Here is a 17,626-nt window from a genome sequence, read left to right as displayed (position 1 = left end):
AGGGGACACCCGGGTTTGAACCGGGGACCTCTCGATCTGCAGTCGAATGCTCTACCACTGAGCTATATCCCCAACTTGAAAGTCCTCAAAACAAATGATAACACATAATATCAATTTTTAGCCCTGAAACATAATTTATTACTATCTCCAAGAACAATAGGTACATAAATTTGTTCTGAACTCCATAGATAAGATAAATTGAAGTTATCAATTGGCTATTGACATTTTGAAAAATCGTTGTAGAATCCAATTAATTGCAGTTAAAATATTGATACAAAAGACGGCATGTATACCAAATATCGTATGAATAGCAGCAATATTTCAACAAAACTTCAAAGCTCTATCGCACTATCTTCTATCCATAAAGAGAGTAGAGAGTCTTTCTATTAATAGAAGATCCTTAGAAGACCTAATGAGGGTATTTTATAAAAAAAAATATTTCAAAATTTCAGGAAATATTTCTTTCCAGCCCGATCGCTTCACCAAATTCTATACCATTTAGAACACATTAGTATGAATTTCCAAAACTGCTTACATAGTTCCATCCCACGATAGTCACAAATTAAAATTTCAATATTCCAGCTCTATCGATTCAGCCAAATCCACATTTGGTACAATTTACTACAGATTATTCCAAAACATTCTGCAGCTACCTATGAATTTTGAAAAACTACCTATATCACACAACCAATGAAAATTCTATTTCCTGATTTCAGAATTCCAGTTGTATAAATTCACCCTCAATTTAAATTGTACCAAATTTAGTACACATTAGTATGCATTTTCAAACTTCCGACATAGCCCAATCCTACATCCCAACAATGATACTAACTCAAAATTTCAGAATTCCAGCTCTAACGGTTTACCAAAAGTTGAAATTGAACTAAAGATAGTACCATTTTATACTCATAAGTATAAATTTCCAAAACTAAATCCATACCCCAATCCTACACTCCAACAGTAAGCTTATTTTCCAATCTCAAGGTTCTAGCTCTATCGGTTCCTCCAAATACACATTTGGTACTATTTAGTATGCATTTCCAAAACTTCATACATTGCCCAATCACACATCCCAACAATAATACTAACTCAAAATTTCAGGATCTCAGCATATCAGATCCTTGTACCAAAGTTTGTACCATTTAGTATCATTCACATTGTACCAAAGTTAGTACCAAAACTACATCCATATCCATCCAATCCTACTCTCCGACAGTAACGTTATTTCCAAATTTCAGTGTTCCAACTTTATCGGTTCAACCAAAAACAGATTTGGTACTATTTAGTACCAAATGTTTATAATGTCCTACATACCCCAATCCTACACCTTAACCGTGACCACAACTCCAAATTTCAGGAAATTGTACCGTTTAGTTCCCGTAGGTATGAATTTCCCAAAACATATATATCGCTTAAGGGGACCCCCCCCCCCCATTCTCGGGGTCAAAATTTTTTTTTTTTTTTTACTTAATTCGAATCTACACTAATTCAAGAATATCCCTACAAAATTTCAAGTGAAAATTTCAACAACTCTTGAAGATGTAGCCGATTTATTCTGTCAGCATCAAGTGACGGCTGAAGGGCTTCGCAAACTGTAAACGTGTTTTTCTCTAAACGAATGGCGGGCAAACTAATATTCCAATCGATTCCAAATTTTTACACGTTTCTCTGTGAGTGTATAACTATCGTATGAACTAGGATAAAGCCTTCCTTATTTTTTAGCTTGGTTTTTGGTCAAAAATCGGCGATTTTCCAAAAATATTTTTTTAAAGGTCCGCCATTTTGTTAATTTTAGAGCGAAGTCAATAATCCTAGTTCATACAAGAGCCAGACATGTACTCTTTCTAACACCGTTGGAATTTTCGGATTCCGATGTTCCCTTAACTCCGAATTTCAGTGTTCCAACTTCACTAAAATAAGATTGTACCGGATTTAGTTAAGTTTAATACTTTTCGTAAACATGAGTACATGCTTTTAAAATTACCTCCTTATATAGATCCCACATCCCAACCTTGATTCGCATTCTAAATTTAAATTTTTGGCTCTATCCGTTCAAATACTACAAAAATTTAGTAGTACATTTTAGTACTTTTCGGATACTTATAGTTCGAATTTAAAGAAGAAAAAATCCCTTTGGTACATCTATTCTACACTCCACCAGTGACCATCAATCCAAAGGTTAGAGTTCTATCTGCACCGGTTCGCCAAATACATGTGGTACCACTTTTACTACGTACCTTTGGACAAGGTGTGACCCAATTTTTAAGTCTATAGCTTCAGCCGTTTGTCTGGGCGTTGATGAATCGTTAAGTCAGTCAGTGAATCAATCAGTCAGTCAATCACTTTACTCTTTTATTAGTATAGATGTTCAGCTAATCTATAACGTCTACAAAATTCTAACTGTTGGACTCCTGTTGGATTCCCTGCGGTTTAGCTTGTATATAAACACTCCATGATACTTGTCTCAACGAAGAAGTCTTCTTCAGCACCTTTTTAAAAATACCGTGAGCTTTAAGTTATTTATAAAAAGTACCTTCTATTATCAAAAAAAAAAAAAAAAAAAAAAACACCCTCCTCCTCATATCTTCTAAAAATAAGGAATGAGCCCCAGCATGCCTAAAAATGCCTATGTTCTGCTCATGTAAAAATATAGCCTGAGCCTATTAATAATCCCTGAATATCTGTTCTCTGTCTATACAGGCTCCCTGAGCACATTTTATATTAACTTATTTCCACCAGAGATCTACAAGGGCAGTTCGGAAAGTTCTTAGGCTAGCACAAAAAGCGCGGTATAAATAGAAAAGTGTTTTGGAAACTTCCATCTATGTTATGAAGACATGTTAAATTTTGTTTCGATTTTGCAACTCTTTCATATAGAAGCAGGTGTTCAAAAAAGACGTATCCGCCATTTTTTTACAATGAAAGTACGCAATTCTAACTTTTCCATTGTAGACAAATTACGGATGTGTCTTTTCAGAACACCTGTTTCTATATGAATGAGTTGCCAGATCGAAAAAAAATTTAACATGTCTTCATAACAGAGATGGAAGTTTCCAAAACAGTTAAATTTTTTCTACTTATACCGCGCTGTTGGTGCTAGGTCCACCATAAATATACTGGCAGGTACTTGAAATAAAAATATAGGGAACATACCAAAAATTGTACCTATACCGACATTTCTACAAACCGAGTATGGTTCTAAATATTGGATCTAGACCACATGTTTCTGTGGACCAAATTTGTTTCAAAAAATTTTAATTTCATCCAAAATTTGCCCATCTTATTATTTCTTCCAAAATTAGTTCAAGTTCGAACATGGGGAATATAGGTCCACTATTTCTGGTACCTCCCACACAGGGGCTAGTCCTAAATGCGGGTTAAAGTTCATATATATGAATATATATAAGGGTTATTATCGAATCTTATGTTCTAGTTTTTTTTTTCGTATCTTCCGCAGATGAAATGATTACAACAGAGTCTTAGAACCAAACCCAAACACGGGGGGACGACCCCCCAAAGGGGACGAATATTAAAAAATTTTGGTAGGGAGATTTGTTACCATATACAACTACAAAATACCAAATTGCAGCGAATTCGGTTGAAGAACGCGCTCAAGAACCCCAAAATACCGAAAATTGGGGGTACCCTTTTATGGGAAATATTCGAAAAAATTTACCTATATTTATAATTGTTTGTGGAGAGATTTGGTACCTATTAAGAACTCAAAATACTAAATTACCGCCAATTCGGTGGAAAAATACGAACAAAACCCTCAAAATACTTAAAATAAGAAGTACCGTTATATGGGGACTACCAGAAAAAGTGGACCTATATTTAACATTTTTTGTGGATACATTTAGTACCCAATAAGAACCCAATGTACCAAATTTCAGCGTATTCGGTTGAAAAACGCGCTCAAGAACCCCAAAATACCGAAAAGGGGGGGGGGGGGGTACTGTTATATGGTAGCTATGCCAAAACGTGGACCGATATATCGCAACTTCGAACATGACCTGCCTGCAGACAAAAGACAAACCTATGCAAAATTTCAGCACCCTATCTCAATTCCTTCAGAAGATTACAACAGACGGACGGTCGGACGGACGAACATGGCTAGATCGTCTTAGAATTTATATATACTTTATAGGGTCGGAAATTAATATTTCGATGAGTTTCAAACGGAATAACAAAATTAATATACCCTCCATACTATGGTGGAGGGTATAAAAATATTTTTGTATTAATTTTTAAAACGATTGCGGATATCATGAATTTTTAAATAAATATATTTTTTGAAACTTATTTAAATATATTTTTAATATTTTTTTCTAGGAAAATCACAAGAAAATAAGGCAAATAATGTTTGGCCCACAGTGTAGATCTGATATATCGATCTCTCAATTCAGTTCAGGGAATTTTGACGATTTTTCCGAAAGTCTATTTCAGGGACAAAATTTTATATTATTCCACAGATTTTTTTATTCCAAAACTATTTTATTCTGAGCAACAATTCGGTTTCGAAATTGTGAGTCTTTCTCACGTTGGTGTGCCATCATTTCCCTTGAAATCTTTCACAATTGTCTACCAACAAACAAATACTGTTAATAATTTATTAGCAATTACAACAGCCTACAAATGAATGAAATGAGCGGAACAAAAATAAATTCCGACAATGGTCATATAAATTGAACAAATAATTATTAAGATACTCATGGCCATTATACCAAAATGGACATATGAAATAAACTTGAACTGTATTTACTTTATTTATAGAATTTTAAAGCAGAGTTCTAGGATAATGCACGAAATTGAAGTATACTTTTAGGCTCAAAATGTAATGGACATACAATTTCGAGAAATAACAATTTCTGTTTATTTTATTTGTACAAAGACTATAATTTCTGGAAATGAAAACAAAGGTTTTAGATACCAAAAACGACTTATGGTGTTTAAGACACAATTTCTGGAAATTATAACACCAATAATTTGAAGCATACTTTTAGGCGATGGGATTTAGGCGTATAAAGTGAAACAAATGCATACTTTTAGGCCATGGGATTTAGGTGTATAATGTGACACAAATGCATATAAGTAGGTAGTTAATACCGAGTATTTTATACACACTTGTTGTTAATTTAAAAATATGGACAAAATCACTTGTGTATATTAAACCAAATATTGAAGCATATTTCTAGGATAATTGCAAAAATGAAGCATACACTTCAGATACAAGGTTTCTAGGAAATGGAACAGACAAAATTTCAGGAATTAAATGAATTTATTTAAATAAATAAATCAATATAACTTTATTTATAGAAAGCAAATTCCTTTTTTCCTTTTTTGTATAGCCCAACAATTTGAAGCATACTTTATGGATTGGAAATAAATATGAAGAATTTCTCCTAGAAACACTGAACTCTACATGACTTACTTTTAACAAAAATATATTTATATTTAACATGACTACATATCAATCATATTTCCAAAACACACACTTATGCAATTCATGGCCTATAACTAAAGATTATTTATACGCACGACAATCAAATTCGGCAACATTTAAGTTTCTTCGTCTTCTTCTTGTGCGGAATTAATGAATTCAATCACTCAGATTTATTGACTATTAATAAAACAAATAACTTTTTCGTTTCGAAATTGTTCTAGCCACAGTGAAATTATAATCGAATGGGGAATAAGCCGAAGATGTATAGCAACTCAACTACATATATAAATATATACATAAATGTGTGTTGTAGTAGTTGTGGTCAATTGAACAAATTTTCGATAATTTTGTGGAGATTAATAATTTATTTCTGGTAATTTGTGAAATAAAAAAAGAAGTGATGGAAATAAAGAAAACGATATCAAATAAATTATTAATTTTTGGTAGATGATAATGGCTATCAATAAATCAGAAAAAAAAGAAAAAAAATTTATAAAATTATTATAGACACCGGATTAGAGATGGGCAGTGGGTAAATACCCAAAGGGTAAATACCCGGTAAATTGGGCAAATACCCGATAAATTGGGTAAATACCCATTTGTGGGTATTTATTTGGGTATTTACTATATTGAATAGCTAATACAACATCTTACACCCTATTTCCGGGTTACGATACTTTAAAGACGTGGGTAAATACTTGGGTAAATACCCGAGTTTTTACCCAACAATTGGGTATAAACTCATGCGAAACCACTTGACATAGGCGGCCAAAATTTTGCATACATGTTTTTAATGTCAAAGCAAATATAGAAATCCAAAATGGGGACCCTGGGTCCAAGTTTTGATATAGCCCCCCTATAACCGTATCTCCCGATTTAAGGTATTTTTGTCTATTAGATAAATTTTACGACCAAATTGGCTGTAATTTGGCACAGAGTGTTCTCTTTGGATGCAAAATGTCCATGAAAAAACCTATGTATGTAGGTCCAAGTTTACTGGTACCCCCCATACAAAGGTACCCCTATCTTGAGTATTTACCCAAAAATTGGGTATAAACTTATTAACTACCGAACCACTTGACACAGGTGGCCAAAATTTTGCTTACACGTTTTTAATGTCAAAGCAAATATTAAGATGGAATATGGGGTCCATGGGTCCAAGTTTTGATATAGCCCCCATATAACCGTATCTCCCGATTTAAAGTAGTTTTTGTCTATTAGACACATTTTACGACCAAATTGGCTGTGATTTGGCACATAGTGTTCTCTTTGGGTGCAAAATGTCCATGCAAAAACGTATGTATGTAGGTCCAAGTTTACTGGTACCCCCATTGGTACCCAAAAATTGGGTATAAACTCATTAACTGGCGAACCACTAGACATAGGCGGTCTAAATTTGGCTCAGATGGTTTTTATATCAATACAAATGCGGGTATGGGAAATGAGGTCCCTGGGTCCAAGTTTTGATATAGCCCCCATATAACCGTACCTCGTATTTTTGTAGAAGACCTGTAGGAAGTATTATATCCATATAAGCTACGAAATCTTTTGTGTCTGGAAAGCATAACGAAGGAACTCCATGAATAGAATGACTTTAAAAAATTTTATATTCTTAGAGAACATGTAGCCAGAATATGATATAAAAGACCAGAATAAGGTCATATATCGTTATAATTCCTGTCGATAGGTTGTCATCGATTGAATACCCTCCGCAGGTTATGTAGAGGGTCTTCTATCTATATAAAATATTCAAACTATATATTCTAATAGTGTATGCTTTTATATCCATAGAAGACCTGTAAGAATTTATATATTTCATTAGAAAATCTTTAGAAGGTTTAGAATCTTCTATTTATGGAAGAGGGTATAATTTTTTTAGAAAACCTGTAAAGGATTTTCCATCAATTGTTTACATCTATGGGAGACCTTTAGAAGATCCGTATATAATATTTCTTCAAGTCATTCTTTCTTCTCTGTGGATGGTCTTCTATTGATAGAAAAGGGTGTTCTATCCATAGAAGTTCTATGGAATGTCTATAATATTTTCTATCCATTGACAATATCCATGGATGCCTTTTTTGAAGGTATGAGATTTATATATACATTCTTCATTAGTTCATCCTCTTTCGAACAATTTATTTCGTATCTATAAAGATCTATAATCTATAAAGACTATAAACACTTCTTAGTCGGTTCGTATATATATTGACCCACTTCCGCTCGTCCATAAATAATCCCTGAGACTCAGCTATAAATAGCTCCTGAACATTAGGTCATCTATTAATGATCATTGAAGCTTAGCTTGTATATAAAGGCTTCCTGAGCCTGAGCTCGTCAAAAGAACTGCCTGAATCTCAACTCATCTATAAATAATCTTAGAACTTCACATTGAACTTCAGCTCGTTTTTCAAAGATTTCCTGAGCTTCAGTTCTTCTTTAAAAATGCTGTAAGCCTCAAGTCTTTTATTAAACACGCCCTCAGCATAAACTCGTCTATATAGAATCTCTGACGCAATGAATCCTTCAAAGGCTTCTTGATCTCGCATATAAAGACACACCGAACCTCGGCCCATTTTAAAGACATTATGAGTCTCAGCACACTCTAAGCATCTTCAACTCGTGCTTAACCATAGGCTTGGAAAATGTGTCTACCTAAGAATCAACTATATAAGAGTTTCCTGAGCTCACCTATGAATATACACTGAGCATAGGTTCATCCATGAAGCCTGCCTGACCCTTGGCTCATCTATAAAAACACCCTGATCTCTCTGACGCATCACGTCACACAGAGACTCTTCAATTAGAACTTCCTGAGCCAAAAAGACTGTTCAGACTCTTCTAGAAATGCCAACTGAGCTTCAGGTCCCGTAGAAAGACTTCCTGAACCTCCGCCCCTCTCTAACAATAGGCTGAGCCTCAGGTCGTCTTTTCAAAACAAAATGAGTCCAAATTCTTCTATAAAGACTTCCTAATTATCAACTCTTCTATAAATACCATTCGTGTTCAAATAGCTCGCCTATAACGACATACTGAGCTTCAGTTCGTCTATAAATAAAATCTGAGTCTCAGGGTGTTCTAACGTGCCTATCTAAGCCACAGCTTGTTTAACGATCTGTGTGTCGCAGCTCGTCCATAAAGATTGTCTGAGCTTTAGCTCGACAATAAAAACACACCGAATCTCTTCTAAAAATCCACTTTCGATGTGAATATTCCTTAAAAAATCCACGCCTTTTATGGGCCTTGAAAAAATATTTTTTTAAAAAATCCACGCCTTTTAATGGCCTTGAAAAAATATTCCTTAAAAAATCCACTCCTTTCATGGGCCTTGAAAAAATATTCCTAAAAAAATCCACGCCTTTTATGGGCCTTGAAAGAATATTCCTTAAAAAATCCACGCCTATTATGGGCCTTGAAAGAATATTCCTTCAAAAACCAAGTATTTCACACCATAATAGGCGTGAAAAATCTACCTTTTTTGGCCCTTGAAAAAATATTTTGCCAACGCCTTTTGGGGATCTTAAAAATATTCCTTTAAAAATCGATGCCTTATGGTTAAGTTTTTTAAATTCATTTCTTGTATGTACCTTGCAATAACAATCTTTAAGAATCGACGCCTTATGGGGACCTTGAAAAATATTCTTTAAGAATCGACTCCTTAGGGGGACCTTGGAAAATATTCCGTTAAAAATCCACGCCTTCGAAAAAATATTCTTTAAAAAATCAACGTTTTTTTATCGATGGTCCTTGGAAAAATTGACCCTTTATTTTAAATTTCCTTCCAAGGACAAATATTTTATTTAACTTGACTTTCAACATCTAGTTTAATTATTGCTCTGTACATATGTATGTGTGCGTGTGTGTGTGTGTTTGTCTGAATGCATGTATTTAGAAAAGTTTTCCATTTCTTGGAATTCAAAGCAAATGTACATTTGTTTTCTATCAAATTATGTCCGTTTGTTCTATTTATACGTTCTTCCATTGTGTTGTGTTCTTACTTCCTTCCTTCAGTTGCCGTTTAGTTCTGAATCATTTACAAACTGCATCTAACGAATGCACAGGTTCTGACATAAATCAAAGCTGAAATATAAACAAAACAAGATGTAAACACACACATACAAATACATGTATGTATGGGTAGGTACAAATGCGTGTATTTGAAAAAAATCCCAGTTAATATTATTTGATCCCTTTGAGGTCCCCTTGGAATCGATCAGATTATAATTTTTAGAATATTTTAGTGAAGTTGGGTTATAATTTTTAGGTTCTACAGGGAACAAAGTTTATACCTTCTAAAAAGTAAAAATAATGTAATGGGTATCTCAGTCCCAACTGGTTAAAGATTCAGGTTAATGTTTCCAGTCCTGGATTCCTAGAAACCCATTAGCTTCACCACTGCGTATGTGTGTGTAATGAAAATAACAGTAATGCAATGGTAGAAAAGACAACAAAAAGTTTTGTATGCAAATAAAAAACTTTCTATCCCCCTATAAACTCCCACACATGCATATAAATGTCCAAACCCACCACACAAAGAACAACTACTACCATGGACCCCAACACCAGTGACCATAACCATACAGTGACACACACCCACCCACACAAAGGGAAGAACTTAACTGCAAAATATGTTGCATACTTTATGGCTCTCTCTCTCTCTCTGTTCTGCTACAGGTGTGTGTTGCAAGCTATAGTAAATGTTTCCCTTCCGTTGTCAACATTAAAAGTAGATTTTCTCCATTCCTAGTTATGAACAGTTCTACCTTGCCACAGATTCACATTGTTGTCCAATTGTTTGTTTGAGTGTGTGATTTCGACAAACTGGTGTTGGAGGTGATGGCAGTCAGGACTACAGATAAAGCACACAAATGGTGGAAGCCGAGTATATTAAAACAGCTATATTGAGGGTGAAAATATACCGAATGCAACAAATGACCATTTGTTATTTGTCTTGTCGTTATGATGGTTGTGGTGGTAGTGGTAATGTTGTTGCTGTTATGTGTGTGTGAGTATTCCCTGTGTTTCTGTGTACATGGACTTTTTAACCATTGTTGACAGCAAAATTTATATTCTTTTTCATATTGCCATTTTTATGAGCTTATATTTGTGGCAATTGTTAAACCGAAACTCCCTCAACAGAAAAATACAAATAAGGAAGAGGGGATGCAATCAAAATTTAGGGAATTATGAAAAAAAAATGTTGAAAAACATCCACGCCTTCCAAGGGCCTGGAAAAAAATTTATTTAAAAAATCCACGGCCCTGAAATTATATTTAAAAAATTCACGGCCCTGAAAATATATTTAAAAAATTCACGGCAATGAAAAAATACTTTTTAAAAAATTACCGCCTTCAAATGGTCTTAAAATATTATTTAAAAAATGATCGCTTTCTAAGGGCCTTGAAAAAATATTCTTTAAGAAATCCACGCCTATTACGGTTCTTGAAAAAATATACTTTAAAACCAGTGAGCGGAGCAGTATAGTCGGACGGAGGCGACCATATGATACTCTACACAACTACCACGGAACTCTATTCTATATTCAGTACAGCCCTTCTAATTACTTGTCCAGAAATCCACGCCTATTATGGTCCTTGAAAAAATCTTCTTTAAGAAATCCACGCCTATTATGGTCCTTAAAAAAATCTTCTTTAAGAAATCCACGCCTATTATGGTCCTTAAAAAAATCTTCTTTAAGAAATCCACGCCTATTATGGTCCTTGAAAAAATCTTCTTTAAGAAATCACGAAAAAATATTATTTAAGAAATCCTATATAGACCCCTGAAAAAATTTATTTAAGAAATCCACGCCTATTATGGTCCTTGAAAAAATCTTCTTTAAGAAATCCACGCCTATTATGGTCCTTGAAAAAATCTTCTTTAAGAAATCCACGCCAATTAATGTCCTTGAAAAAATCTTCTTTAAGAAATCCACGCCTATTATGGTCCTTGAAAAAATCTTCTTTAAGAAATCCACGCCTATTATGGTCCTTGAAAAAATCTTCTTAAAGAAATCCACTCCTATTATGGTCCTTGAAAAAATCTTCTTTAAGAAATCCACGCCTCATATAGACCCTTGAAAAAATATTCTTTAAGAAATCCACGCCTCATATAGACCCTTGAAAAAAAATTTCTTTAAGAAATCCACGCCCCATATAGATCCTTGAAAAAAAATATTCTTTAAGAAATCCACGTCATCATCGGCACAAGGGATGATTGAAAATCTTCTTTAAGAAATCCACGCTTTGTGTGGATGATTGAAAAAATATTTTTTAAAAAATCCACGCCTTGTGTTAAAAAATATTTTTAAATGAATCCACGCCTGTTATGGGCCTCGGAAAAATATGCCTTAAGAAATCCAAGCTTATAATTGGCCTAAGTGTTTGTTTTTTTCCCTTAACTTTCATTACCTCCCTCCCTTAGTTTTAAATGAATTGTGCAGCCATTATCACAATATGTGCAATTTGTAACCATGGCTGAGCTATTTTGGGAACCATCTCTTCTTCATAAAGCCACAGGTTGTTAAAGTTCCGAACAAATGAATGAACATTGGAGCATTCGATAAAACAATAATAGCATTGTTATGAACAATTATTCAGAACACATGTGCTGCAGATTGGACGGCCTACATATTGTGGTGCCCTTTGTATTCACTACTGTTGACTTGAATGGTTTAATTTTAAGGATATTAAAAATGATGCAGGACAGGTGTAGGCAAATAAATTGGTCTATAAGAATGCTGTTTTCAAGGATAAATTGGAAGGAGTCCAACAGGAAGCACATTTGGGAATTAAAAAATAGGGCCCTTTAAAAAAATGGAAATTATTTTCAATATCTTTAAATCAAAATTTGTACCCTTATCCTACATATAAAATTCCAGGATTCTTTAAATTTAATTTTTTTTAATTCTTATTCCTCCCCCTCATTTGAATATCAGCTGTTGTTGCAGCTGTTTGTTGACGTTTTTCTTACTTTGTGTGTGAGTGTTTCGTATAGCATACTTCCTGGCGTATGATATATGCTGATGATATAAGAAGCATACTTTAATGCATATCCCCAAGAGGGTTACTTTTTTCGTTCGAAACATGAGTGTTTTTTATTTTTTTTCGGATACAGATGACGGCTTCATACCCACCACCCCCCCCCAAACTCCATCCTCCACCATTTCATCTGATATCGTTGATATTGTTAATTTTGCTCTTGAGTACTTTCTAAAGCGTTGTTCTTTTTTGTTGTTTCCATCGTTTTTCCCATATCAAGGGTGATAAACATGCCATCATTCTGTTTTTCTTTTTTATTTAATTTTTTGCTTAGCTGTCTATTGGAACAACAGCAGCTTAACAATATTTTGATTTCAAATTTCAAGTCTTCATCCCGCTATTTTCTTCTTGAGAAACTTATTTCTTGGAATTTGAAATATAAGTTGTTATTCTTTGACTTACAAAAAAATGCATATGTTTGTTTATGCGTGAATATGTTTATACATACATATTATTTTTTAAATAAATATGAAATTCTCAGAACTGACAAAAAGTTAATAAATCATTGTTTTTCATTTAAAGGGGGAAATGTTAATTTTATTTGCATTAACATTTAATAAACTTTTCTTTCGAAGAAAAATATATTTAAAATGCCACGGCGGATATTTAAAAACATATTTTTAATATTAAAAATATTTTTTTTAAATCCCCGCAAGGCGTGGATTTTTTAAGGTCCAACTATAGAAGGCGTCTATTTTTTAAAGAATATTTTTTCAGAGGTCTAACCATACAAGGCGTGGATTTTTTTAAGAATATTTTTTCCCAGGTCCAACCATAGAAGGCGTGGATTTTTTAAAGAATATTTTTTCGGAGGTCCAACCATACAAGGCGTGGATTTTTTAAAGAATATTTTTTCAGAGGTCCAACCATACAAGGCGTGGATTTTTTAAAGAATATTTTTTCAGAGGTCCAACCATACAAGGCGTGGATTTTTTGAAGAATATTTTTTCAGAGGTCCAACCATAGAAGGCGTGGATTTTTTAAAGAATATTTTTTCAGAGGTCCAAAAAATATTTTTTTTCTGGGATCCACAAAAGGCTTGAATTGAAAAAAAATATATATTTTTCTAGGATCCACACAGGGCGTGGATTGAAAAAATATATTTTCCACAATTAAAATTTTTTATTTATTTATTTTTTAATTTAATTTTTTATATTTCATATCACATACTTTTCGAACTAGTAAACTTCGTCATATAATGAAAATCTTTTAAAGAGCATTTTTGAAATAATTCAATTTTTCATGCGAAGAATTTTTTAACTATTTTTCTCCACGAGTTTTAAGTAATTTAAGTTTTCCTGGCTCTTTCTCCGACCTGTAAAGGGCCAAATGAGGTTGGCGAAGAACGTGTAACGCAATGAAATTTAATATAATTTTTCAAACTTTTGCCCTGTGAAGTCAAAAAGTATGTATGTGGGTGTCGTCGAATGTGTGCTTGTGTGTGTGTGAATGCAGATGATGTTATTTTTCTTCATCCATTTACCACGAACGCTTCATATAATCTTAATCTGAGGCTTGAAAATACCTAGGATATCTATGAAGGGTGGAGGAGGTGAAATTTACTTGGCAGCTTCATATTCACTTAGCTGTGTTGTGTTGCGAAAAAGTTGTGAAAGTATGTGTGGGTGTATGAGTGTAGGCATGTATGTATGTGGCCATTAAGGCCATAACATGGCAAACTACTTAAAAACAGTACTTAACACTTTTCAAAAACGGTAATGAGCAAAAAAAATGATGATGAAGAAGATGAGGAAATTATTATTCAACTTAACCTTAAAAACAAAACAACAAAAATTGGGCCAACTACGGAAACCCTAAGAGGTCGTTGTGTTTCAAGAATGTGTGTGAGTGTTTGTTTTGCTAACTTTCACCAGAATTTCCCTCAGAATTTGAATATCAGCATTACAAAGTTCTTTTTCCGAAACCCTCCACCTCCGGGACCTCTTCCTGATTTCCTTTATTTCAAACTCTTCAAGATTGTTGTTCTTTTTGTTGACTTCACTTCGCCGAAAAAAGGAATTTTAAATCGTAAATTTTCTGGTCTCTTGAAAACTTTTTATTTTGACGCAAATTATGTGTTTGTGTGTGGCACATGTCATGCACAAAGGTGGCAGGCAGCGGCGCAAAGGGCAAACCAGCAATCCACATCTCATCATCACCCGAACCTGACGTTTGTTGCTCAACAAACAATTATTAAAATTCCCAAAAACGAAATATTCAATATGTGTTCCATACTCTGTGAACATTTGGCGTTGGCATCCATCACGTCGTCTCGACTCATCCTCCCATGTCATCCTTCGTCTCTTCATTTTCATCATCATCATCAGGCTGACTGAACACCATCATTGTCAGCAATAATTGTAATAATGGAGATGCTGGTATTTCCATACTGATACCCTCTCACTGAGCTCTGGTAGATGATGGTGAATGTGTTTTTCCCTAAGTGTGTGATCTGCCAGCGGTATTTCGTTATTGTTTTTTTTTTTTATTTTGGAAATATTTTATTAAACCAAAGTACGAACAAATAATTTTATTATTTTGTCAATTTTGATTGTGGTGGCATCATCGTAATTCGTTAATTTTTTTCAAAATCCGACTAATGAAATTTTTTTAATGGAGACTTTGTGCTTCCCATCTAAATCAAAAAATTAGAAGGCAATGACAGAGGTTGTGTAAAATATAAATTCGGCAGATAAGTATTTTTTAAGCAAATTTAATAATAAATTTCCACAAGGTGTCAGGGTCCACCTGAGGCGTGGATTTTTAATGAATATTTTTTCAAGCCCCACAATGTGCGTGAATTTTTAAAGAATATTTTTTCAGGCATCCGACAGGGCGTGGATTTTAAATAAGAATGTTTTCCATCTGAGCCGTGGATTTTTTAAAGAATATTTTTAAGGGTCCATATGAGGCGTGGGAGTTTTAAAGAATATTTCTTCAAGGGTCCATATGAAAGAAAGAAACATGTTTGAAGAGTCCACCTGAGTAGTGGATTTTTTAAAGAATATTTTTCAAGGTCCACCAAGGGTCTAACTGAGGCGTGAATTTTTTAAAGAAAAAATTTTTAAGGGTCCACCTGAGGAGTGGATTTTTTAAAGAATATTTTTTAAGGGTCCACTTGAGGAGTGGATTTTTTAATGATTTTTTTAAGGCCCACAATAGGCGTGGATGTTTTAACAAACATTTTTTTAGGGTCCTCTGAGGAGTGGATTTTGTTAAGAATATTTTTGAAGGTTAACCTTAGGAGTGGATCTTTTAAAGAATATTTTTTCAGGACCAATAATAGGAGTGGCTTTTTAAAGAATATTTTTTAAGGGTCCAACTGAGGCGTGGATTTTTTAAAGAATATATTTTTTAAGGCCCATTATAGGCGTGGATTTTTTAAAGAATATTTTTTTAAGGCCCATTATAGGCGTGGATTTTTTAAAGAATATTTTTTAAGGGTCCACCTGAGGAGTAAATTTTTTAAAGAATATTTTTTGTCAAGGTCACACTATGGCGTGGATATTTTAAAGAATATTTTTTCAAGGCCCACAATAGGCGTGGATTTTTTAAAGAATATTTTTTTAAGAAAAAGGGATTAAAGAATATTTTTCTTTAACCAAGCAAAACAAGGCGTGGATTTTTTAAAGAATATTTTTTTCAAGGCCCACAATAGGCGTGGATTTTTTTAAGAAAAAGGGATTAAAGAATATTTTTAATCTTGAGCCTATAGAGTTTGTCTTGAAGATTTTTCGCTTATAAAAACGACGTTAAATCCATAGAAGTCTTCTTTCATAATCGACACGTAGAATGTCCTCCTTCAAAAGATGACCTACAAGATGTTGGTTATCTGCAGAAAACCTATGGAGAAGATAGTCTTAGACGTTATAGTATACCCATTTCAAACTTACAGAAGACCTGTTGAAGGCATCCTGTAAATTCCACTATGCATTTATAAGGAGTAGAAGGCCTCCTATCCAGAAAGGTCCTGTAGAGTATATTCCACCACAAAAGACCTACCAAAGATCTTTTATCCACAGAATTTCTGTAGATTGTCATATACATAATATCGACAGGAGGGTCCTTTATCTGTTAAATATGGGTAGAAGGTATAGAAGGTATTTTATGCATAGAACACCTATAAAAGATTGTTTTTTGGCGTAGAAAACATGTAGACGTTCTCTGACCTACTGAGCACCTATTTATATGCTCGTTGAACTGTGGGTATTCCATGAAAAAAAAATTGTGGAAGGTCTTCTATAGATATAACACTTTTACAGAATTTCTTTAACCATTGAAGATCATTAGAAAGTCGTCTAAGGGTATTTCAGAATATCAGCTCATCTATTAAAAACACCTGGTCTTCTATGAAGACCTCCTCTTTAGCTCCTCTATATACGACTCACTTCAACTCGCTGATTGAAGTGTCCATTCAGTTCGTCTAGGAAATTCTGCCATGCAGCTTGTCTATAAATCTCCCTTCTGTTTCCCTATGAAAGCCTGCTTCAGCTTGTCTATGAAAGACTCTCTGCCTCAGCTCTTATTTGAAAGACTATCCGCTTTAGCTGGTCTATGAACGTCACACTTATTCTATAAAAGACTCCTTGCTTCAGCTCGTCTATGAAAAACTCCGTTCTTCAATCCTTCTAAGGAAGACTGCCTGCTTCAGATCGTTTGTGAAGGATTCCTGCTTGAGCTTGTCTATGAAAGACTCCCTTCAGTATGTTCATAAAGACTCCCCTCAGCTCATCTTTAGAGACTCGCTCAGCCCATCTACCGATACTCCTCTCAGCTCCTATGTAGTGAATCATCTCACCCCTTCTGTAGAGGCTCCCCTCAACTCGTCCATAGAGAAACACTTTAGCTTGACTATAAATGCTCCCTGTTTGAGCTCGCCTTTAAATTTCTTCCTTCCTCTTCCTTCCCCCCCTTATTTAGGTATAACAAATATATAAATAATTTAAATTATTGATTATTAACTTGTCATTGTTTTTTTCATTTCAGGTAAATTTTGAATACATTTTCATGTAAGTTAAACGAAACTACTCCATGCCATATTTGAAGCATTTGTGAAAAAATCCCCACTTTCCCCAATGTATATTTCCAACATTACAATCTGGCAACATTGCCGATACGAATTTATTTAATAGTCATTGACATTGTT

At 34.0% G+C, this 17,626-nt stretch overlaps 1 non-coding gene across 1 annotated transcript; it reads right to left on the bottom strand.

Annotated features, from left to right (window-relative positions):
• On the bottom strand, positions 1-72 carry Trnac-gca (transfer RNA cysteine (anticodon GCA)). The gene has a single exon. It is a non-coding gene; the product is annotated as a tRNA-Cys (tRNA).
• Positions 73-17,626: the final 17,554 nt, after the last annotated feature.

This window comes from Musca vetustissima, unplaced genomic scaffold, assembly GCF_032173495.1.
Source record: "Musca vetustissima isolate MV318-11 ecotype Yass unplaced genomic scaffold, APGP_CSIRO_Mvet_v1 utg21637, whole genome shotgun sequence".
NCBI lineage: Eukaryota > Metazoa > Arthropoda > Insecta > Diptera > Muscidae > Musca > Musca vetustissima.
Note: the sequence above shows the minus strand (reverse complement) of the source record. Positions and strands in the feature narration are given on the sequence as shown.